Below are 17,463 nucleotides of genomic sequence, written 5' to 3' on the forward strand. Positions count from 1 at the left end.
AAAAGCACCGTCTGGCTTTGATAAATGGTTAAAAATGATGAAGTCCCCTTAGAACGGGGACCCCACAGTCACAGGTGCATCATGGTTGGGGTGCGGGGCTGAGGGTGAAGAGGCCAAGGACTAAAGAGGGCAGGAAGGGCGGGTGCCTCTGTAGCGTTCTGTACTTTCCTCACTGAGGCGTCAGCATTGCTGCTTCTCTGATCTGTCTTCCCCTGTGAATTGCGACTCCTTGTAGAGAGTGCCTGACATTTACCAGGGATCAACAAATATTTACCGAATCAATGGACAAATGAATGAATTCTGACCTCCAATTATGGCTAAATCAGTGAATATCTCAACACTCTTCTTAATCCAACCTCTAGAATCGAATGGGTTTGGGAACAAGGCCATTTGATTTGATATTTATATGCCCTATGTTATTCTCTAACAGAGTTTTTATTCCTGGCTCCCCCTGAGATGCTAACCTAATTGGCCTATGGAAATCAGCATTTATTAAAAGAAAAAAAAAAAGCTTTCTTTGTGTTTCAGGGTTAAAAGCCATCATTCGACCTAAACTTGGAGGAAATAGTGCCTTATGGCTGATGTATAGCAGGAAACTTGTGGGAAAAGGATATTGGCCCCAAATCATTTACCCAAAGACAGAAGACAAGGACATTTCCTGGAAGCTCAGCTCAGGCTCAGTGTTGCTAAGGTGCTCTGGTGAAGTAACTGGTGGTCTGTAGGACATCTCAGCAGCATTGAACTGATACCTTAAGGTGTTTCTTCTGAGAGCCTCAGCATCTTTCCTATATTAGCTATCTCCCCCGATGCTCTAGCCTAAGATCATGGCTTATCTGACAAACCTGAGGACAAGGTAAAGGTATAGACACAGCCTCCTGGTGGAAATGCTGAATTGAAGCATTGGGGTTAGGAACAGATATAGAAGTCTCTCTTGCCATGAAAATGGAGTGGTGGAATTGTGTGAAAATGCTACGATGCCTGGAAAGTTCTGTGTATGTAGCCAGTGGAGCAAGAACTATGATTGTTTTTCTCGAGCTGTTACGATATAGTCTTAAAATGTTTTCTGGCCTCATTGCCTTCTGAAGTTCTGTGCCCTCTGATGGAGTTTGTTCTGGAGACTGCCCAGATGCTCCCTTCACCTCCTTTTTGCCCAGGCTGGGGTGGGGGGTGGGGGCCAGGAAAGCAGGAAGTGGAGAGACCAGGCATATTTTTCTTTTGCTTTTAAAACTCTATGTTCTTATATTTGTATCTAGCTCCCTATGTCCTTTTTCTTTAACGATTAAAAAAATGGATTTGGCTTCATGCCTTTATCCTGTGTCCTTTTAAGGAAAGAGAAGGATGGGAACAGATGTACTGCCAGGAATTCCTGGGAACAGGCACATAATGCATTGTACTTTTCCAGGCTAATTTGCAGAGGAATGGATCTTTGCAGACACTAAGCAGCATCCCCTACGTGAGTCTGGCTGATAGTTGTACATGCAGGAAATTTGATTAATTGGTGTCAAGAACCATGAAAGTTCTGAGATTTTGCCATTTGCAATTTAACAAATTAGCTCTTCACAGTGCCATGGATGCTGGCAGAAGACTGGAGACTCCTGAGTGAGAGACAAAGGACTTTATTACTCACAGCATTAGCAGTGGCCACATAATCGGTGGTTTCTTGTACTCATTCCCCAAGCCCAAGTTCTCACGGTGACACAGACAGGACCAGGAGACCCCTGCACGTGCTGTGGGTATGTTACGGAGGAGGACCTCTGAGCTGTCAGAACGCTGTTCTTTTACAGTGGGCAATGCTTACCCGGGGCTCCAAAGGACCACGCTGTATCCTCCAAGGCTGTTCGCTAAACAAGAGTCCTTAAGAGGTTATATTCCGGACCAAAGACAGTTGGTACCTCTGCTTGTAAGACATGCAGAAATGCGAGCTACCCATAGGGACTGCCTCCCTATGGTGTGTTCATGGAGGTGTGGATGAAGCTGAATGATGAGGGAGATGGTGGCATTTGTAGAGTTCCCTAGACCCCATCTCAAATGTAACAGTGAGTACCCAGTTCACGCATGTCCCAATGAATGTTTGCAGTCTAACTAACATACCATAGCTTAATGCTCTAAAATAGCAACCACTTATTTAGCTCATGAGTCTGTGGATTGGCTTGGTGGCTCTGCCAGCCTGGTGAGCTCTGCCAGTTTCAGATGGGCTCCTGCGTTCATGGGCTGGTGGATCTGGTGGTTGTCACACTTGACCAGAACAACAGGGGCAACTGGCCATGTGTCTCTTTCATCCAGTAGGCTGTCCTCAACGCATTTTACATGCTGGCAGTCACAGTGTTTCCAGGAGGTGCAAGAGAGCGAGCCCTGATGTTTACACCCTCTTCAAGCCTCTGCAGCAGGTTTGCTAACGCTGCATTAGCAAAAGCAGGTCACATGGGCAACCCAGATCCAAGGGTAGAGAGACAGACTCCATCTCTGAAGGGAAGAGAAAAGTTTGTAGCTATTTTCACAATCCGCACATAGATCTTCCGCACTCCAGGCATAGGCCTGGCTCCTTCCAGCTCATCCTCTAGCTCCTAGCTCCTTAGAGAGCCCTGCACTCTTGCCTCCTCTCATCACTTCCGCCCTATGACCCAATTTCATGGTCATAATCCTTAATAGATTCTGAAATTATTTACTTTTTTAACTTAAATATTAAAGTAAAACAAGGAAATAAAGTAAAACATATAGAAAAGTAAACAAAAAAAAGTTTCTCCAACCACACAGCTAGCTCTTAAAGAAGGTAACTTATCTTAGGCACCCAGAGAAGTGCCTGGATAGAGGAGGTGTCAATAACAATCTGTTAGCCGAATGACTTTCAAGACAATGGATTTGGTCATCCTCACAGGAATGGAGGGGAGAACCATGAAGGCATAAACCAAAATCTTGCCCTGACACCTTATGGCAGTGGTGGTGGGGGGGGGGGGGTTAGAGATGGAATTATAGTAAGAAGGGCATGTGCTAGCAGCTAGTCTTCAGATCTCTTTAGTGCTTAGATTGTGACCACATGTCTTTTTACCGTTGAGGAATGTTTCAACTTATTAGGATTCAACTTATTATTACAGGATTCACTGGCATTTTAATGATGGTAGACTTTTCCTGGGGGTAGGGCACTTGACATTTTTAGAATTTGGAGACTTAGGAAAAAAATAGCTATTGGATTTGTAATTGCTTTCTCTTTACAATGTCACTGAGCTTTTATATAAATCACTCCTAACCTTGCTTTAGGCCCAGAGAAGAATGACAATGAGGCTATCCGCCTCTCCTTTATTCTCACTTTTGTTTTTGCTTTCTCTCAAGTTTCACAGTTGTGGACATTAAAGGAGACCTCCATGTATTAGTCAGGGTTTAGCCATGTCTTCCTGTGTTCAAACCTTACTCCTGGTACCAAAATCTGTGTTAGTCAGAGTTCAACCAGAGAAGAAGAACCAGTAGATCTATATCTATTTATTCATATATTTGTATGTCTGTATAGCCACATCTGTCTACTTATCTATCTATCATCTATCTACCTACCCACCTACCTATCCATTCACCCACTATTGATTACAGTGAATTGGCCTATGTAATTGAGGCTGGCAAAGACAGTCTGAAATACATAAGGCAGAGCCCCACGATTGGAAAATCGCGGACAAGCTGGAATTCACAGGCATGGGCCAAGGCTTCCATGCACAGGATTTCTTTTTTAGGGGGCAAAGTCTCAGCCCTGCTTTGAAGACCTTTCAATTGATTGATCAAGCCCACTCAGATTAATTAGACTTCAGTTACATCTTCAAAATAACTTCACAGCAACACCTCGATTAATCTTTGAATAACTAGGACTGTAACCCACCCAAACTGACACATCAAAAAAGCCATCACCCTGGGACCTACATGGGGTATAGGGTAGAAAAGGAGCCTGGGCTGGTGCTCCAAAGGCCTGAGTGCAATCCCTTGTCCTTCCTCAGAGACTGATGAAGAGTAAGCTAATTCAGTAAACTAACAATTTCCAATCTGATAATTTGAAAGGAGCATAATAATGTACCCCAGTTGTGACCCATGTGAAAAAACTGAAGCATGCGGGTGGGCCTCTGAGAAACACTGAGCATAATTCAGGGCAGGCGCCAGGAAGTGGAAGGAGTGCAAACAAACCTTGGGAACTGTGGATTGGTGATCCACCTCTCATTCCCAGGGACTTATACTCAAGACTTGAAGATGCCACTTCCTTGCCTCTCACTTTCTTCACCTGTAAAGTAATTATTATTCCCAATAATAATTTAGCTTAAGTTTTATACATTGCAGAATGCTACATCTCCATGCACATACATGTACACACACAGGCGCGCACACACAAACAGGCACACACACACAATACTCCACACAAATACACACATACCATAATACATCAAGAATTCCTCCAGGGAAGTTCAGACAAAGACAATTAAAAAGAAAAAAAAATCGTATTTCTTTCTTTTCTTTATTTCTTTTTTTTTTTTAGAGAGAGAGGGAAAGGGGCGGAGAAAAAGAGGAAGAGAAGCACTGATGTCAGAGAGAAACAGGTCGGTTGCCTCTTGCACTTGCCCCAACAAGGGACTGAACCCACATCCCAGCCATGTGTCCTGACTGAGAATTGATCTAGCAACTTTTTGTTTTGTGGGATGGTGCCCAACCAACTGAGCCACACCAGTTAGGGCATATGTGGACAATTTTGAAGAATGGGTCTCTAAAGTCAGTAATCAACTTTCAACTGTGAGTCAGAGTCTGAATATGTGTGCTGAGGGACAGATCTTAGCAAGAAACATTTCATGGGTCCTGGGAAGCTTCCTTGCTGCTTCTCCAAATACTTCAGCTGTTACTAATGCCTAAAATTGTATTATAAACAGAGTCTTCCTTTCATTCCTTATTAGAAATAAGTTTAAATTATAAAGCATATTTAGGAGAGTTAAGAAGGTGAGCAACATGTTCACACCAAGAGGCCAATGGCAGATTCTTTCAATTCTTTCTCAGATGTTGATGAGATGTGGGAAAGCCTTTATAGAGGCCTCTGTGGACAGGAGGGGCCCCCAGTTCTTGGAAACAGGAGAGTTGAAAGTCAGTACAAGATGGAATAGGGACAGCAACACCTGGCTGGTTAGAGCTGGCCCCACAACACCAAAATTTCATGAAGTTCTGCTGACTCATGCCCCCACCCTCTTCTTTAGAAAACAATTATAGAAATACCTTTGGCCAGTGAGTCCATGCTGTTATCATAAACCTGTGTCAGGTTCATTTGAGTTTCAGAAGGGAAATTGATTGTGAACACAGCTCTTCCTTTTCAGCCTGAGGCTCCCAGAAATAAGTATAAATAAACGTGGATTTGGGACTTTTTGTCAAAGCCACCCCAGGATTTCCTCAGGGGACAGGAAGAGGGTTGTAGTTTTATAAAGTTATCCTTAGAGCAAACTAAGCAGCCAGCTGGGTGGGCTGGGCCACAAACTTCACTGAGGCAGAGTCTGAGTTCTTGGCCTGATGATAGTGGAGAGGGTCTGCCCCTTCTGAGTGTATGTGAGCCCACCCGGAATTGTGCTTTGAACCATAAAGCCCAGTATCCACATCCACATGTAGTCAGGTTATTAGGTAAAAGCACTTTGGAAGATCATGTGGAAATTTAAAAAAAAAAATCAAATGTGAAAACATTGAAAAAAAAATGTTGCCAGAAGGGGTGTGGGGGGAATGAGTGAAGAGGTGAGGGGATTAAGGAGTACAAATAGGCAGTTACAGAATAGCCATGGGGATGTAAAGTACAGTATAGGAAATGGAGTAGCTAAAGAACTTACAGCATGACCCATGGACATGAACAATGGTGGGGGGATTGCCTGAGGGACGGAGGTCACTGGGTAGAGGGGGTCAAAAGGGGAGAAATTGGGACAACTGTGATAGCATAATCAATAAAATATAATTTAAAAATATAAAACAAAAATAAAAAATTTTAGAAAAAAATCTAAATGCTGAAGCACTTAGAAAGGGCTTCCACTCTTTATTGAAATCAGAAGTTCAGGAGAGCTCTGCAGAATGAGAAAGAGCAGTGAAGAGGCACTACAGTCCTCTGATGTTTGAGAGGGGTCTGCTGACTCAGGACTTCTATTAGAGGGCTTTGACCCAACAGTTGTTTTACATTTTGGAGGTCACGCATGCTGAAGCACTACACAGAGGCTTTGTTAAGTCACATTTCAATTTATTTAAGCCAGTGTTTATCAGGAGCCTCACCTGAGCAGTGCCAAATCTAGTGCTGACATCCAGGGCCAGTGTCCTAAGACCAAAAGTGGCCAAAAAGGACCCTGGCCTCAGAAAGCCATCTTCCATGGTTCCTCTTAAGAGTCAGGATGTCTGTTCCCTGCTCACACTGTTCCCCCAGCAGAGGATAAAAGAGCCTCTCTGTCCACCAGGAGAGGCTGCCCTCCTCCTTCCTGAAGCTCCAGGCTTTGAGAGTGGAAGTCCACCGGAGAACTCCTCCTATTTAATTCCGTTTGACGAACAGAAAGTGTGTGCAGAGGAACTCTCCCCTCCAGCAGTTCTGGTATACTCAGTCCCACAGTTCTTATGTGCTTATAACTCTTGATATCTTAGGTCTCTTTGATTTTTGGTCCCACTGGAAGTTGTAAAGGTTGATGAATTATACACCCTCATCCTTGATTACCTGATAGGTTTTCCCACCTGCCTTACTGCGTCCATCATTGGGAGAGAGGACAGAGCAGACTTCCCCCCATCCAAGGAAGCTGCATTGGTCCTTTTCCCCCAGGTGGTCCTGACACCTAGAAATGCCCAACCACTGTGGCTGAATACCTTCAGGGTGAAAAGGTATCATGGATTTCAGAAGGCTAAAGGTTGTGCTAATGGGACTTACTGCCTGTGTGGTACCTAAAACTAGAGTCATGGATTCACAGAAAGTCAGACTGGAAGATCACCTAGTCCAATTCCTCCGGTGCCAATGAGGAGGCAGAGAGGTCAAGTACATGTCCCTGGTTGCCTAGCCCATAGAGAGCAGAGCAAGGATGACAACCTGAGTTTCATCACTCCAGTTCCAGGATTCTCAGCCATTATACCTGTTCACTTTCCATTGTTGTCACTGTGTTAATAACACAGCAATTTGAAGACAGATTTGTTCTTATTTCGCACTCTCCTCCAAACCTGTGAATGTATATGTTTCAGGTCATTGCAAACATTTGCTTTGTGTCCAGGGTACCAGCTATAAAAGTCCCTGTATCTGCTGTGTGAGGCCAATGTTGAGCCATCAGATTACTTTTAGTGATTCCATTGACCCTGCTCCTTGGATGCAGGGCTAACTCAGTTGGCTGAGGACAATGACGATGACCCCAGGAACAGAGGTCTAGTGAGGCATGTGGTACAGCTCCAGGCTCCACTAGCCTCGGAGCAGGAAAGGAAGAGGCCCTGTCTATTCTGTGCCTGAGAGAGTCATGCCCACCATTACCGTGTTCTCTGTCAGCACACAGAAACTAGATCAGATGTAAACAGAGCATGTCGAACTCATACAGTGTTCTTACAGGTCAGTGTATCTTAGCCATGCATGATAGCAATTTACTCATAGAGACTGAACTCCAGTCAAAGAAATCCAATAACCTAAGAGACTTGTTTCTTTATATAGGTAATCCAGCAATAATGGTACTATTGCTTGGGATTTACGTAGTGCATTTCCTTCAGAGAGCCCTAAGTGTTTTTAAATTAACTCATTCATCTTCAGTCATCCCTGAGAGAACTACTATCAACAAAATGTGCTCCTTCAGGAGGAAGTGAAGCAAAGAGATATTGTCTGAAGTCACAGGAGGTCAACCACAGATCCGGGACAAGCATCCAGGAGTGTGCACACCAGGTCAATGTACCATCCTCAAGTGATGTGGACTTTCCTATGGCTTCATCTTGAACAGAATTAGCAAATCCATGGCCCTGGGTGCTGCCAGGCACTTGTTAATTGGCCATGGCTTTCTTTCCCATTGAGCTAGTCTACAGCCTCAGAATCCTCCCCAGCAGTGCCCTACAACCATCATTTCAATGTGTGTCAGCAAACAGGCTCCTCTTTGCCATTCATGATCCAAAATTGGGCAAAATGCTAAGCAGGCCTTTTCTTCTGCCTGAAGTGTCTGCATCAAAATCCCACTGTGGCTATCGAAAGGTGGCATCATTCTGACTTGAAAACACTATAACATAGTGTTATGTGTAAAGTGGGAATTACATCTTTTCCCTATGTGAAATGGGTTGTTGAGTAAATTAAATCATATCCCATCTATCTGGAGCAGCAGGCCCAGTGGCCTGTATGAGGTAGACCCTCATTTAATTGAGGTCTTAGACAGTGTACCATCCCCTGTGGGGGCTTTATAGGGGTGAGCCATCCACTGTGACAGGTGGTGCCTGTGCAGAGATGAGTCAGCCTTAGATCCTGCCTGGGGATGTGGCGGGGAGGGCAGACAAGAAAAACAAAAATGATGCCAGCCTGAGAGGTCCATGGGGAGCCAGCTGCAGGACAGAGGTGTCCTGATGCTGTGAAACGGGGATTCTGCTGTCTGTGTGTGTGCTCATTGTCTGACAGGAGATGGATGATCTCTCATTTTCCAGCCTGAATGAGAAAAAAACTCAGCAGCCCTTTCTCCAAAAAGACTTGATTCTGACTCACCATTTCCCCCCGGTGGGGTTAAACTTAGAGATGGGATAGTGGCTTCCCAGTGAGATATCATTTAAAATAGGAAAAGGGTCAAAATGCCTTTGAGCAATTGTTTTTTCTTTAGGGAGTAGGGAGAAACTGCAGATTGATTTAATCATTCTTTATGGAAAATAAAAAGAATGCAAGGCAAAAGGTAAGGAGGCAATTTCACAGCTCCAGACAGGCAGAGGGAGCAGAGTTCTAGCTCTTCAGAAATTCATTTCAAGAGAGCGACGCTGGTCATTGTATTTCATCACATTCCAGTGTGGGCTTCATGCCCAAAGCTTCAAAAACTGAACCCTACCTCAGTGGCCACAGTTTATAGGTTCAGAGAACAATGCCTTTAGATATGTTTTATGCCATTGGAAGGAGTTAAATTCTGACCTTATCAGATAAAGGTGAGTAGCTGCTATCAAAATTGTCACTTTAAAACAATTGAAGGTTATTAGACCTTCGGGGTGTTGAGAGAGGGGAAGAATTCAATGTAGGACATTTGCCAATAGAACCACCATATGCCCAAGTGAGGGCTGGACAGAACAGGACAAGTGCCTGTGCAGCATCAGTGCCTTAAATCAAGGTCCATGGATTTGGTAGTGCTGAAATGCAGATCTACAGGTAGGGTCTGAGTTTCCTAAATGGCGTAGGTGACAGTATGACACCTTTGGAAACAAGTTGCACGTTTTCTGGAGGGAGGAAGGCAGAGAGCTGTGCCTGCCATTTTTCCTCACAAGTTTCTTCCCTCTTCAATTCCTCCTCCTCACTTCTGCCAGGGATGTATTTCAAGATACCAAATCGTGTAATACAATGTCTTGTCTTAAAGCCCCTGCAGGTTCCCTTCACTCTTAGCTGTAGGAGGAATCCCAAACCTCAGAAGACCTCCCTTCTTCCCAGGCTCCCTACTGCAGCTGCTTGGAACATCTTTTGCTCCGGGGATGCCCCACACTCCTCTGCCTGACATATGTCGCTTCCTCCCCAAATCTTGCCTGTAAGTGCTGGTGCATTTTAACACCCCAGCTCAGATGCCAGTTACTCAGCCCTTTCAGGATTGATGAGTCACTCTCTTTTTGGGTCTCTCATAAACCTTGCACATACCTCGTTAATAATCCTTTCTACAATGTTTTAGAATTATTTTTTTATGTCTCCCGCTCCAGACCTTGGGCTGTGTACCTGACATCTAATAGATCCCAGTGGGTGATTGCTGGTTTGAAACATGACTAACAGGGGCTGTTGTGTTTTTTCTGGTTTTCGTTATGAAGGTTTTGTATAATTTGACTGCTTGTGGTAAACCTGGCCTCACAGAGATGTTAATGAGGCATGCAAGTAGGTGTAATTAATATCTTTTGATTTTACTATTTTCTCATTAAATTATCAGTTGGGAAGTTGGTGTTCTTTTAGTCTTAAGTCTTAGGGAAGACACAGCATTCATCAATATGTATCTAACAACCATTCAGAGCCAGCCTTGAGCTTTGGAAATCAGAAAGAACTATGAGAAAAACTTAGGTCTTCTCAAATAATTTAATTTTCTCTGGGAGGTAATATGAGCTAAGCATTGAATTATGGGTAAAGAGAAATACCATATGAACATTATAGGCGTTCAGTAATACTAGCTCACTGATACGTGAAGCTTGCTGAAACAGGAAGAAGACAGATGAGAAGAGGGGGTTATTTATGTCCACTTCTGAAATGGTTAGAATCTTCTGTTTCATACAAAGAGAAAACGAGGTTCTCCCTATTTTGAGGCTCATAGAAAAACTTCAGAAACATTTTAGAGACTGATTTAGTTCTTCTCAGAGTCACCCACCATGGCGAGGCCTTTCTTATTTCTTTGAAGGACGCTAATTTTTAAATTTGTATATAATCCCTTCTCTGAAGAGCTCAAAGTACTGAGCTGTATGTGCCAAGGACATATTTTAATTATATACTTTTAAGTTGTATTTCTCTTGAAAATAAATCAAGGACCAATATTTTATAATTTGACGTTTAGGACTAGGACCAAATTAGCCTAAAGGACTTCACAAGGCCAGGATCTGATTGGTGCCCAATGACAGGTTTGGATGGTAGGTCTTAGGATAATGAACTGTGGAAAGGGTTGGAATTAGTGAGGCTGGAGAAAGACTAACCTTTGTTCAAGTATTCAAACTGAACAAATAGGCCAACTGAGTAACTTTGGAACTTGGGGTACTATAGAGAAATGCATGTTTATTTTTGTATCCCACATTTATTAAGCTCTTTCATAGGTTACGGCCTATACACTAGGCAGTAGGGATACTGCAGATGAAAGGAATGAAACTCAAGGTATTTGTAGTCCAGTGGGGGGGGGGCATAGAAATAAAAGGTTGGGAGGCTTTGGACACCCATAGGCTAACTTGAAAACCTGGTGTCTGAAACCATCACCTAAAGGTTATTTGCTGTATAAGAAAACAGGAGAGGCTTCAGAACTGCTCCTATGACCAAGGGAAGCCAATAAACAACGTTGACCCTGAGGGCAGATGCTGGGTTACTTGGGTTTGTGGCCTCCTTATAGAGACCTCAGGCACTTCTCCTTATAGAGACTTATCTCCCCCACCCCCAACCAGAAGGAGAATTTTGAAGTGGGGGGGGGGGGGGGCAGATGCCAGGACATTGATTGGGTCCTGGTTTCATGGGTAGAGCTTGTCTTTATATACAAAGAGGCTGAACTGCTCTTTCTCCTCAGGGCAGGACCTCTTTTGTTTCTTCTCCCTCAAGATAATCAAGCATAGTTTCTCTTCCTTGCTGTATGTATGTATGTCTGTGTATATTTAGTTACACAGTTGAATCAGGGCTAGGGGGGCCTGGAGGTGGTCCTGGCCTGGCAAGATTCCTGTGGGTGACTTGGACAGCTTTGCCCTAGGCCTTAGGGAGAAATCCTGTCTCTCCTCTTCTTTTCCTGGGAAAGCATTTTCCTGAGTTTATCATCAAAGTGATAAAATCTAGGATGCTGAGGTGAGGATATGGGAAAGGGGCCTGGTGGCTGTTAGGCTGTCTTTTGTCCTGGGCCTAAGACCTGCTGGTACCTTCCTGTAGCCTGTAATGCTCAAACCTCTCAGCCTGGCTCACCCAGAGAGTACGCTGAGCTTTGGGGCAAAAGCCACAGGAGAAGGCCACCAATGATTCAGGGATACTGAGTTCCAAACAAAAACTGAGCCATGATACCTACAACTTTGAACAAAATGGTGAAAAAGAGGGTGGAAAAACTGTGCCCTCCACTGACTGTGATTTGGACAATTTAGGGATGGTCATTATAGCTGCTATTTGGAAAACCCTTAGATCAAAAAACAGTGGCCAAGAAGACTCACTTTAGAATAGATAGCTAACATTTATCTCTTGAGTCAGCTTATAACAACTCCAAATAAGAGGTCTCAGGGCTGCCATGAGCTCTGGGCCCTCAGACCAGGTGTGTGTCTTTTCTGCTGCAGCATACGCCTCACATTCACGGGCCAGACTTAACAGGCCAATTCCTTCTCTGGATGCTCTCAGGGCCCTTTACCCCAAGTGCTGCCTACTTGCCTCTCAATAGCCTCCTGTAATGTAAACCCCACACTTCCAGAGGCAGCAGCGCAGGGCACCTCCTTACAAGTGAGTATGTTTCCTGTGGCTGCATTTGTCTGTGTCAGTGGATCTGAGGCCAGGCTTCACAGTCGAAACAACTATTTTCCTTAAACAAGTTCTGATGGTGGAGTCCCAGCCATACCTATTTGAATCAGCATCTCCAGGGGAAGGGACCCAGTAATTCTCATGCCCTACGAGCACCAAGAACTATTGGTCTCAACCCTCCCTCCTGCTGCATTGGATTACGAGCTCCTAGAGGTGGAGGTGTTGGTGGTGGTGGGATGGAGTGTCCACGTCCTTGACTCTCCCCATCGATATGGGCAAAGGCTTCGTACTCAGGACTTGGAATTGTGACTTCTCTGAAGGTCCATTGGACAGGGTGGCCCCGCTGGGGCCTTTCAGTCTCTCAGTCTAACATCCACGAGAGGGTGTGAGAGAAGTGGGTGCACTTCTCCCCTCTGCCAGGATGAGACAGCCTTGCTATCTTCAGAAGCAGAGAGCTGTGGAAGACAAGCTGAAAGAGAATTCAAAGAAAAAGGATAAACTTATGAAGAGGTGCCTACATGCTACCAGACCCAGCTAGAAAGCCTAAGTTTGAGTCTCAGAGGAAGAGATCTGAGCTGGGCCTGAAGGAGAAAGAAGGCCATGTGGCAAGTCTCTGTGGACTAAGTCTGAGAGCAAACAATGAATATATTTCACTGAGGTATAAAGCAAGTCTATTAAAGCTCAGTCGGATTAGCTAGGCTGTTAGCTGACCAGAGAACTCAGCCAGACTCTGGAGATCCAGCCAATGATACTGGGCCAGCCTTCAACTGTGATTTCATAAGACCCTTTTTAATTTACTTTCCTGGTGATCCTACTGTAAATGAGGTTTGTGCTTTCAAGAAAAAAGCATCATATTAATCCTGCATGGGGCCCTGGGAAAGACACTGAACCAGAAGATGTGGATTTGAACTTGACCTTGGTTGAGGGTGAGTGACTTGCTGCCTCTTTTGAGACTCTATGTCCTCCTCTGTAAATTGGTTGTGATACACATTCTACAAAGGAGTGGTGTGGGAATGGAACAGTGCCTTCTCCAGAAGATGGCAGTATACACTAGAAGGCATAGCCACCCGTGATTTTCCTGCAACCAGGATCCCTTGAAGAACATCTGCAAGAAGCCAGGACATTCTTACTGGTGCTTGCTCACATCCAGATGGTAGTGTTCCATTGAGAGCTCTAGGAGCATAAGCCATAGACCATGGCTGTCTGAAAACACCTTCCTAATGGACTCTTACTCCTTCAGCTGTCCCTGCCCTTCCACCAAGCCACCCTTCTCCATTTCTCCCTGTCTGCCTGGCTTAGATCTCTGAACACAAGTCTAGAGAATAAAACTAGAAATTCTTTACATTTTCTTAAGCAACCTAATTCTCACTTGAGGAGACAGGGATATAAAAGATGCTTCCATCTTTGTTTGAATGTTTTAGAATTTAACCAATTATTTTTGGAACCAGTATTGATAGGTAAATAAATTATAGGTAAAAGCAGGACCACATTGTCCCAAGACAAACATAACAAAGAACAAGAGTCAGACCCATCATGGCCTCAGTTGGCCCTGAACAGTGAGAAGGCTGTATTTGCTTAACACAAGATCAGAAAGTGGTTGAGGCTTTTGGGCTAAATTTAAAATTCAGAATGTGAGTAAGTGACTTGAGCAAGGTGCCCTCTAGTAATTGCTGACTAGGGTTATTGCCAGTCCCAAGGAAACAAGCATATTAATATCATGAATCAACCTCTGACAGGAAGGGACCTTTACAGAGAAGACTGAAAGTTGAATTCCCCTATGGGGTAACCTAGGTGCTTTTAAACCAGAACCCAGTTCAGTTCTTTATAGAATTGAATCATGTGTGTTGCCTTTGAAATATAGATGCTCGACTTCCAGCCAAGATGGAGGCATAGACAGACATGCTGCATCTCCCTCCATAACTAAGAAGGAATACAACAACCTTAAAACTAGAATCAACCAGAAGTTCCAGAAAATCAAACTCCATGGAGGTCCAGGTGGGAGGGGCAGAGACAGGGCAGAGAGGACGCGGTGTGGTGGTGGCAGCAGCAGCAGCAGAGGCAGGCCAGCTGAAAGCGCAGTCACACGTTTTAGGGAATCAGGAGGGACACCTGGGGAGTGTTCCCAGCTCCTCACCGGACCTTGCAGTCTACAGTCCAAGCATGGGGGAGGATCAAGCCTCATTGCTTCTGACTGTGCAGACCAGTGGGGATTGGGGTGGGGGCGGAGACTGCCGGTCTCAGCAGAGTCTGCTTGTTTAGAGGGCCCCAATGGTCCTAGAACATCCACAGACCCACCCACTCTGGAAGTGACAGCCAGGGCAGCGGCTAGAGGGGCACCAGTCCGGTTCAGAAGTGGGAGAGGTGCCTGGAAAGGGGCGACTGCTGGGCAGGTGGCATTGTTCCCTCTCGGACTCCTCCCCCACATATAGTGCCACAAGATGGTGAAACAGGTCACCCTATACTGACAAATCCCTAAGGCTCTGCCCCTTACAACATAACAGGAGCAACAGCTCTACCTGGGACGTGGAGGCAAACAAACACAGGAGCCTGTCAGAATGAGGAGACAGAGGAGTATGGCCCAGAAGGGGAAACGAATTAAGGTTCCAGTGGGAGAACTAAGTGACGAGGAGATAGCCAATCTAACAGATGAGGAGAGAGACAACCTAACAGACACAGAATTCAAAACACTGGTGATAAAGATGCTCACAGGCTTGACAGATATGCTTGAATACAGCAAACGCATAAGAGGAGAAGTGAAGGCTATGTTAAGTGAAATGAATGAAAATCAACAAAAACCAATGGTGAAGGGAAGGAAACCAGTGTTCAAATCAATGATTTGGAACATAAGGAAGAAAAAAAGTCGGCCAGTGCAGAACGAGGAAGCAAGAATTGAAAAAAATGAGGAAAACTTCCCAAATTTTGCGAAGGAGACGGACATACAGGTCCGGAAAGCACGGAGGGTCCTGAGCGAGCTGGACCCAGAGGGGACCACACCAGGATGCATCATGATTGAGATGCCAAAGGTGAAAGATAAAAACAGAGTCCTTGGGGCAGCAAGAGAGGCAGAGAATTGTCTACAGGGGGTTGCCTATAGAACTATCAGCTGATTTCTCAGAGGACACTTTGCAGGCAGGAAGGGACTGGCAAGCAGTATTCAATGTGATCAAAAGCAACCCACAATCAAGAATACTCTTATCTAGCAAGGCTATCATTTGGAATGGAAGGGTAGATGAAGTGCTTCCCAGACAAGGTAAAGCTAAAGGAGTTCATCATCACCAAGCCATTATTATATGAAATGTCAAAGGGATTTACTTAAGAAAAAGAAGATCAAAACTATGAACACTAAAATGACAACAAACTCACAACTATCAACAACTAAATCTAAAAAGTAAAAACAAAATCCAACTAAGCAAACCAGAATAGGAACAGAATCATAGGTATGGGGATCATTTGGAGGGTTATCAGCTGGGAGTAGGGAGGGGGAGAAATGGGGAAATCCTGCAGCGACTAAGCATAATCGGTTTGTACAAAATAGACAGGGGGATGTTAAGAATAATATAGGAAAGGGTGAAGCCACAGAACTTATATGCATGACCCATGGACATGAACTAAGGGAGGGGGGAAGAGATACTGAGAAGAGGGGAGCAAAGGGGAAAGAAATTGGAATTACTGTAACAACATAATCAATAAAATATACTTAAAAAAAAAAAAAAGAAATACAGATGCTCAGGCTTAGGCTAATTAAATCAGAATCCCTAAGGGTGAGAACCACTTTGGTATGTTTCCATAGCTCCCCAGGTGATTTCAATGTGTAGCCAGCTTAAGAGCCATTGGTATAACCTGTGGTTGGGAGAGCTCATCTTTCCAGACTTCCCCTTCCCAAGGAAAGAGTTGTATCTGGGTCTTTAAATCTTGATTCTCCAGAGCCTACGTTTAATAGCTTCTGTTGGATAAGTGAATGTCGTGTGGTACAGAAGGCAAAGAAAATACGTTTATGTACCAGACCTTGTTCTGGGAACGTTACATAAAATATATCTTAATCTTCACAAATGTGTATTTTTTCCCCATTTGCGGATGAGCAAGCTGAGGCTCAGAGGAGGTAAGTAACTTGTGCAAGTGCCAGATAGAGGATATAGTTGGGACTTTAACCTAGGCCTGTCTGACTTCAAAAGTCTAGTCTAGGAATACACTAATCATGCTTTGGCACAGTTTAGCATCAATGGCATCTAAAAGCTGTTGATAGAACTTCTTTTTTTTTTTACTATTTATTTTTAGAGAGAAGGGTGAGGGAGAAAGAGAGGGAAGGAAACATCAATGCGCGAGAGAATCCACCGGTTGCCTGTCATGCCCCCACCTGGGGACCCAGCCCGCAACTTAGGCATGTGCCTTGACTGGGAATTGAGCAAGTGACTCGTCTGTCCACAGGTTGGTGCTCAATCCACTGAGCCACACCAGCCAGGGTTGCTGGGAGAATTTTAAGAGGAGTTAACAAGTGGGCCTCTGCTTCCAACAGCTGGGAAATATGACAGAATCAGCTGCCTAATTAGCGTGTGGCCCTCCTCCCAGCCTGTCTGACCACCCCAGAGTTGGGAGTCAGCAACAAGGAAGCTCGGGGACTCTGTTGTCTCAGCGTCACTGGAGGCCCTTGTCTGATCGACCTGAAGCATCGTCAGAAGAGAAACCCTAGAGCAGGAAAATGAAATAAGGAGTGAAGACCAGAAGGGACTTCTCCATTGATTACTGCAAACTCTGCTCACCTTGGGATTTCAAGTGACAGCCCTGCCTCAAGGCCAGCACTCCCTGTTTGTGCTAATATTCACGAAACGGAAGAAACACACATCTCAGAGGACCTCCGCTATCTGGGCATCTCTGGGAGGCCTGAGTGCGGAATGGGAGTTAATTTCAGGTGAGTATACTCTCTATGGTCCGGTCCCAGGGTTTGTGGGGGTGAGGAAACCACTGGTGAAACAGTCGTTAACTCGGTTTCATAAGAGTGACCTCTCAAATCTGAGTAGAGACCTGCCCCTGCTTGAAATCTCCCATGTTGTCTTGAAAATATGCATCCGGACTGTCTGTGGTCTCGTAAGAATATGCCCCTTGTAACTATAGCCTGGGAGCAAAAACAAGTGAGCCTATTTATATACATGCTT

At 44.7% G+C, this 17,463-nt stretch overlaps 1 long non-coding RNA gene across 3 annotated transcripts in view; it reads left to right on the forward strand.

The window, feature by feature from the left end:
• LOC150008422 (uncharacterized) overlaps window positions 1-17,243 on the forward strand; it is a 41,415-nt gene extending 24,172 nt beyond the window's left edge. For all 3 annotated transcript variants that reach the window (XR_016511302.1, XR_016511303.1, XR_016511304.1), the window contains one exon: window positions 16,739-17,243. This is a non-coding gene — a long non-coding RNA (uncharacterized LOC150008422). The remainder of the gene's footprint in view (window positions 1-16,738) is intronic.
• The last annotated feature ends 220 nt before the right edge of the window (window positions 17,244-17,463 follow it).

Source organism: Furipterus horrens, unplaced genomic scaffold (assembly GCF_987537825.1).
Source record: "Furipterus horrens unplaced genomic scaffold, mFurHor1.1.pri manual_scaffold_5, whole genome shotgun sequence".
NCBI classification, from domain to species: domain Eukaryota; kingdom Metazoa; phylum Chordata; class Mammalia; order Chiroptera; family Furipteridae; genus Furipterus; species Furipterus horrens.